Source organism: Phyllobates terribilis, unplaced genomic scaffold (genome assembly GCF_046119375.1).
Source record: "Phyllobates terribilis strain yellow unplaced genomic scaffold, ASM4611937v1 Scaffold_2__4_contigs__length_985480577, whole genome shotgun sequence".
NCBI lineage: Eukaryota > Metazoa > Chordata > Amphibia > Anura > Dendrobatidae > Phyllobates > Phyllobates terribilis.
Genome location: NW_027362762.1, coordinates 23,792 through 33,050, shown reverse-complemented (window position 1 = coordinate 33,050; position 9,259 = coordinate 23,792).

Sequence of the window (9,259 nt, the reverse complement as noted above, 5' to 3'; positions counted from 1 at the left end):
TGGCTCAGAAGACAGTATCACACAGGATAGGATTAGATACACGGCTCAGCAGATGGTATCACACAGGATAGGATTAGATACCCGGCTCAGCAGACAGTATCACACTGGACAGGATTAGATACACAGCTCAGCAGACAGTATCACACAGGAAAGGATTAGATACACAGCTCAGCAGACAGTATCACACAGGATAGGATTTGATACACGTCTCAGCAGACAGTATCACACAGGATAGGATTAGATACACGGCTCAGCAGACAGTATCACACAGGACAGGATTAGATACATGGCTCAGCAGACAGTATCACACTGGACAGGATTAGATACACAGCTCAGCAGACAGTATCACACAGGAAAGGATTAGATACACAGCTCAGCAGACAGTATCACACAGGATAGGATTTGATACACGTCTCAGCAGACAGTATCACACAGGATAGGATTAGATACACGGCTCAGCAGACAGTATCACACCGAAGAGGATTAGATACGCGGCTCAGCAGACAGTATCACACCGAAGAGGATTAGATACATGGCTCAGCATACAGTATCAAACAGGATGGGATTAGATACACGGCTCAGCAGACAGTATCACACAGGAAGCGATTAGATACAAGGCTCAGCAGACAGTATCACACAGGAAGGGATTAGATAACCGGCTCAGCAGACAGTATCACACAGGAAGGGATTAGATACACGGCTCAGCAGACAGTATCACACAGGAAGGGATTAGATACAAGGCTCAGCAGACAGTATCACACAGGAAGCGATTAGATACACGGCTCAGCAGACAGTATCACACAGGAAGGGATTAGATACACGGCTCAGCAGACAGTATCGCACAGGAAGGGATTAGATACACGGCTCAGCATACAGTATCAAACAGGATGGGATTAGATACACGGCTCAGCAGACAGTATCACACAGGAAGGGATTAGATACAAGGATCAGCAGACAGTATCACACAGGAAGGGATTAGATACACGGCTCAGCAGACAGTATCACACAGGAAGCGATTAGATACACGGCTCAGCAGACAGTATCACACAGGAAGCGATTAGATACACGGCTCAGCAGATAGTATCACACAGGAGAGGATTAGATACACGGCTCAGCAGACAGTATCACACAGGACAGGATTAGATACACGGCACAGCAGATAGTATCACACAGGAGAGGATTAGATACACGGCTCAGCAGACAGTATCACACAGGACAGGATTAGATACACGGCACAGCAGACAGTATCACACAGGAAGGGATTAGATACAAGGATCAGCAGACAGTATCACACAGGAAGGGATTAGATACACGGCTCAGTAGACAGTATCACACAGGAAGCGATTAGATACACGGCTCAGCAGATAGTATCACACAGGAGAGGATTAGATACACGGCTCAGCAGACAGTATCACACAGGATAGGATTAGATGCACGGCTCAGCAGACAGTATCACACAGGATGGGATTAGATACACGTCTCAGCAGACAGTATCACACAGGATAGGATTGGATACACGGCTCAGCAGATAGTATCACACAGGATGGGATTAGATACACAGCTCAGCAGACAGTATCACACAGGATGGGATAAGATACACGTCTCAGCAGACAGTATCACACAGGAGAGGATTAGATACACGGCTCAGCAGACAGTATCACACAACATAGGATTAGATACACGGCTCAGCAGACAGTATCACACAGCATAGGATTAGATACACGGCTCAGCAGACAGTATCACACAGCATAGGATTAGATACACGGCTCAGCACACGGTATCACACAGGATAGGATTAGATACATAGCTCAGAAGACAGTATCACACGTGAGAGGATTAGATACACGGCTCAGCAGACAGTATCACACAGCATAGGATTAGATATACGGCTCAGCACACAGTATCACACAGGATAAGATTAGATACACGGCTCAGCAGACGGTATCACACAGGATAGGATTAGATACACGGCTCAGCAGACAGTATCACACAGGATAGGATTAGATACAAGGCTCAGCAGACAGTATCACACAGGATGGGATTAGATACACAGCTCAGCATACAGTATCACACAGGATACGATTAGATACACAGCTCAGCAGACAGTATCACACAGGACAGGATTAGATACAGCGGTCAGCAGACGGTATCACACAGGATAGGATTAGATACACGGGTCAGCAGACGGAATCACACAGGATAGGATTAGATACATGGCTCAGCAGACGGTATCACACAGGATAGGATTAGATACCTGGCTCAGCAGACGGTATCACACAGGATAGGATTAGATACACAGCTCAGCAGACGGCATCACACAGAATAGGATTAGATACACGCCTCAGCAGACAGTATCACACAGGAGAGGATTAGATACACGGCTCAGCAGACAGTATCACATAGGATAGGATTAGATTCACAGCTCAGCAGACAGTATCACACAGGATAGGATTAGATACAGGGCTTAGCAGACAGTATCACACAGGATAGGATTAGATACACGGCTCAGCAGACGTTATCACACAGGATAGGATTAGATACACATCTCTGCAGACAGTATCACACAGAATAGAATTAGATACACTGCTCAGCAGACGGTATCACACAGGATAGGATTAGATACACTGCTCAGCACACAGTATCACACAGTATAGGATTAGATACACGGCTCAGCACACAGTATCACACAGTATAGGATTAGATACACGGCTCAACAGACAGTATCATACAGGAGAGGATTAAATACACGGCTCAGCAGACAGTATCACAAAGGATAGGATTAGATACACTGCTCAGCAGACAGTATCACACAGGATAGGATTAGATACACGGCTCAGCAGACAGTATCACACAGGATAGGATTAGATACACGGCTCAGCAGACGGTATCACACAGGAAAGGATTAGATACACTGCTCAGCAGACAGTATCACACAGGATAGGATTAGATACACGGCTCAGCAGACAGTATCACACAGGATAGGATTAGATACACGGCTCAGCAGACAGTATCACACAGGAGAGGATTAGATACACGGCTCAGCAGACAGTATCACACAGGATAGGATTAGATACACGGCTCAGCAGACAGTATCACACAGGATAGGATTAGGTACACGGCTCAGCAGACAGTATCACACAGGATAAGATTAGATACACGGCTCAGCAGACAGTATCACACAGGATAAGATTAGATACACGGCTCAGCAGACAGTATCACACAGGATAAGATTAGATACACGGTTCAGCAGACAGTATCACACAGGAGAGGGTTAGATACACGGCTCAGCAGACAGTATCACACAGGAGAGTGTTAGATACACGGCTCAGCAGTCAGTATCACACAGGATAGGATTAGATACACGGCTCAGCAGACAGTATCACACAGGATAGGATTAGATACATGGCTCAGCAAACAGTATCACACAGGATAGGATTAGATACCGCTCAGCAGACAGTATCACACAGGATAGGATTAGATACACGGCTCACCAGACAGTATCACACAGGATAGCATTAGATACACAGCTCAGCAGACAGTATCACACAGGATAGGATTAGATACACGGCTCAGCAGATAGTATCACACAGGAGAGGATTAGATACACAGCTCAGCAGACATTATAACACAGGAGAGGATTAGATACACAGCTCAGCAGACAGTATCACACAGGATAGGATTAGATACACGGCTCAGCAGACGATATCACACAGGATAGCATTAGATACACGGCTCAGCAGACGGTATCACACAGGATAGGATTAGATACACGGCTAAGCAGATAGTATCACACAGCATAGGATTAGATACACGGCTCAGCAGAAAGTATCACACAGCATAGGATTAGATACACAGCTCAGCACACAGTATCACACAGAATAGGATTAGATACACGGCTCAGCAGACAGTATCACACAGGATAGAATTAGATACACGGCTCAGCAGACAGTATCACACAGGATAGAATTAGATACACAGCTCAGCAGACAGTATCACACAGGATAGGATTAGATACACGGCACAGCAGACGGTATCACACTGGATAGGATTAGATACACGGCTCAGCAGACAGTATCACACAGGATAGGATTAGATAATCGGCTCAGCAGACAGTATCACACAGGATAGGATTAGATACACGGCTCAGCAGACGGTATCACACAGGATAGGATTAGATACACGGCTCAGCAGACAGTATCACACAGGATAGGATTAGATACACGGCTCAGCAGATGTATCACACAGGACAGGATTAGATACATGGCTCAGAAGACAGTATCACACAGGAGAGGGTTAGATACACAGCTCAGCAGACAGTATCACACAGGATAGGATTAGATACACGGCTCAGCAGACAGTATCACACAGGAGAGGGTTAGATACACGGCTCAGCAGACAGTATCACACAGGAGAGGGTTAGATACACGGCTCAGCAGACAGTATCACACAGGATAGGATTAGATACACGGCTCAGCAGACAGTATCACACAGGAGAGGATTAGATGCACGGCTCAGCAGACAGTATCACACAGGATAGGTTTAGATACACGGCTCAGCAGACAGTATCACACAGGATAGGATTAGATCCAGCTCAGCATACAGTATCACACAGGATAGGATTAGATACACGGCTCAGCAGACAGTATCACACAGGATAGGATTAGATACACGGCTCAGCAGACAGTATCACACAGGAGAGGGTTAGATACACGGCTCAGCAGACAGTATCACACAGGATAGGTTTAGATACACGGCTCAGCAGACAGTATCACACAGGATAGGATTAGATACAGCTCAGCATACAGTATCACACAGGATAGGATTAGATACACGGCTCAGCAGACAGTATCACACAGGATAGGATTAGACACACGGCTCAGCAGACAGTATCACACAGGAGAGAATTAGCTGCACGGCTCAGCAGACAGTATCACACAGGATAGGTTTAGATACACGGCTCAGCAGACAGTATCACACAGGATAGGATTAGATACATGGCTGAGCAGACAGTATCACACAGGATAGGATTAGATCCAGCTCAGCAGACAGTATCACACAGGATAGGATTAGATACACGGTTCAGCAGACAGTATCACACAGGAGAGGGTTAGATACACGGCTCAGCAGACAGTATCACACAGGATAGGTTTAGATACACGGCTCAGCAGACAGTATCACACAGGATAGGATTAGATACAGCTCAGCATACAGTATCACACAGGATAGGATTAGATACACGGTTCAGCATACAGTATCACACAGGATAGGATTAGATACACGGCTCAGCAGACAGTATCACACAGGAGAGGGTTAGATACACAGCTCAACAGACAGTATCACACAGGATAGGATTAGATACACGGCTCAGCAGACAGTATCACACAGGATAGGATTAGATACACGGCTCAGCAGACAGTATCACACAGGAGAGGGTTAGATACACGGCTCAACAGACAGTATCACACAGGATAGGATTAGATACACGGCTCAGCAGACAGTATCACACAGGATATGATTAGATACATGGCTCAGCAGACAATATCACACAGGATAGGATTAGATACACGGCTCAGCAGACGGTATCACACAGGAGAGGATTAGATACATGGCTCAGCAGATGGTATCACACAGGATAGGATTAGATACACGGCTCAGCAGATGGTATCACACAGGATAGGATTAGATACCCGGCTCAGCAGACAGTATCACACAGGATAAGATTAGATACACGGCTCAGCAGACAGTATCACACAGGACAGGATTAGATACACAGCTCAGCAGACAGTATCACACAGGATAGGATTAGATACTTGGCTCAGAAGACAGTATCACACAGGATAGGATTAGATACACGGCTCAGCAGACAGTATCACACAGGACAGGATTAGATACATGGCTCAGCAGACAGTATCACACTGGACAGGATTAGATACACAGCTCAGCAGACAGTATCACACAGGAAAGGATTAGATACACAGCTCAGCATACAGTATCACACAGGATAGGATTAGATACTTGGCTCAGAAGACAGTATCACACAGGATAGGATTAGATACACGGCTCAGCAGACAGTATCACACAGGAGAGGGTTAGATACACGGCTCAACAGACAGTATCACACAGGATAGGATTAGATACACGGCTCAGCAGACAGTATCACACAGGAGAGGGTTAGATACACGGCTCAACAGACAGTATCACACAGGATAGGATTAGATACACGGCTCAGCAGACAGTATCACACAGGATATGATTAGATACATGGCTCAGCAGACAATATCACACAGGATAGGATTAGATACACGGCTCAGCAGACGGTATCACACAGGAGAGGATTAGATACATGGCTCAGCAGATGGTATCACACAGGATAGGATTAGATACACGGCTCAGCAGATGGTATCACACAGGATAGGATTAGATACCCGGCTCAGCAGACAGTATCACACAGGATAAGATTAGATACACGGCTCAGCAGACAGTATCACACAGGACAGGATTAGATACACAGCTCAGCAGACAGTATAACACAGGAGAGGATTAGATACTTGGCTCAGAAGACAGTATCACACAGGATAGGATTAGATACACGGCTCAGCAGACAGTATCACACAGGACAGGATTAGATACACAGCTCAGCAGACAGTATCACACAGGATAGGATTAGATACTTGGCTCAGAAGACAGTATCACACAGGATAGGATTAGATACACGGCTCAGCAGACAGTATCACACAGGACAGGATTAGATACATGGCTCAGCAGACAGTATCACACTGGACAGGATTAGATACACAGCTCAGCAGACAGTATCACACAGGAAAGGATTAGATACACAGCTCAGCAGACAGTATCACACAGGATAGGATTTGATACACGTCTCAGCAGACAGTATCACACAGGATAGGATTAGATACACGGCTCAGCAGACAGTATCACACAGGACAGGATTAGATACATGGCTCAGCAGACAGTATCACACTGGACAGGATTAGATACACAGCTCAGCAGACAGTATCACACAGGAAAGGATTAGATACACAGCTCAGCAGACAGTATCACACAGGATAGGATTAGATACACGGCTCAGCAGACAGTATCACACAGGATATGATTAGATACATGGCTCAGCAGACAGTATCACACAGGAGAGGGTTAGATACACGGCTCAACAGACAGTATCACACAGGATAGGATTAGATACACGGCTCAGCAGACAGTATCACACAGGAGAGGGTTAGATACACGGCTCAACAGACAGTATCACACAGGATAGGATTAGATACACGGCTCAGCAGACAGTATCACACAGGATATGATTAGATACACAGCTCAGCAGACAGTATCACACAGGATAGGATTAGATACTTGGCTCAGAAGACAGTATCACACAGGATAGGATTAGATACACGGCTCAGCAGATGGTATCACACAGGATAGGATTAGATACCCGGCTCAGCAGACAGTATCACACTGGACAGGATTAGATACACAGCTCAGCAGACAGTATCACACAGGAAAGGATTAGATACACAGCTCAGCAGACAGTATCACACAGGATAGGATTTGATACACGTCTCAGCAGACAGTATCACACAGGATAGGATTAGATACACGGCTCAGCAGACAGTATCACACAGGACAGGATTAGATACATGGCTCAGCAGACAGTATCACACTGGACAGGATTAGATACACAGCTCAGCAGACAGTATCACACAGGAAAGGATTAGATACACAGCTCAGCAGACAGTATCACACAGGATAGGATTTGATACACGTCTCAGCAGACAGTATCACACAGGATAGGATTAGATACACGGCTCAGCAGACAGTATCACACCGAAGAGGATTAGATACGCGGCTCAACAGACAGTATCACACCGAAGAGGATTAGATACACGGCTCAGCATACAGTATCAAACAGGATGGGATTAGATACACGGCTCAGCAGACAGTATCACACAGGAAGCGATTAGATACAAGGCTCAGCAGACAGTATCACACAGGAAGGGATTAGATAACCGGCTCAGCAGACAGTATCACACAGGAAGGGATTAGATACACGGCTCAGCAGACAGTATCACACAGGAAGGGATTAGATACACGGCTCAGCAGACAGTATCACACAGGAAGCGATTAGATACACGGCTCAGCAGACAGTATCACACAGGAAGGGATTAGATACACGGCTCAGCAGACAGTATCGCACAGGAAGGGATTAGATACACGGCTCAGCATACAGTATCAAACAGGATGGGATTAGATACACGGCTCAGCAGACAGTATCACACAGGAAGGGATTAGATACAAGGATCAGCAGACAGTATCACACAGGAAGGGATTAGATACACGGCTCAGCAGACAGTATCACACAGGAAGCGATTAGATACACGGCTCAGCAGACAGTATCACACAGGAAGCGATTAGATACACGGCTCAGCAGATAGTATCACACTGGAGAGGATTAGATACACGGCTCAGCAGACAGTATCACACAGGACAGGATTAGATACACGGCACAGCAGATAGTATCACACAGGAGAGGATTAGATACACGGCTCAGCAGACAGTATCACACAGGACAGGATTAGATACACGGCACAGCAGACAGTATCACACAGGAAGGGATTAGATACAAGGATCAGCAGACAGTATCACACAGGAAGGGATTAGATACACGGCTCAGTAGACAGTATCACACAGGAAGCGATTAGATACACGGCTCAGCAGATAGTATCACACAGGAGAGGATTAGATACACGGCTCAGCAGACAGTATCACACAGGATAGGATTAGATGCACGGCTCAGCAGACAGTATCACACAGGATGGGATTAGATACACGTCTCAGCAGACAGTATCACACAGGATAGGATTGGATACACGGCTCAGCAGATAGTATCACACAGGATGGGATTAGATACACAGCTCAGCAGACAGTATCACACAGGATGGGATAAGATACACGTCTCAGCAGACAGTATCACACAGGAGAGGATTAGATACACGGCTCAGCAGACAGTATCACACAACATAGGATTAGATACACGGCTCAGCAGACAGTATCACACAGCATAGGATTAGATACACGGCTCAGCAGACAGTATCACACAGCATAGGATTAGATACACGGCTCAGCACACGGTATCACACAGGATAGGATTAGATACATAGCTCAGAAGACAGTATCACACGTGAGAGGATTAGATACACGGCTCAGCAGACAGTATCACACAGCATAGGATTAGATATACGGC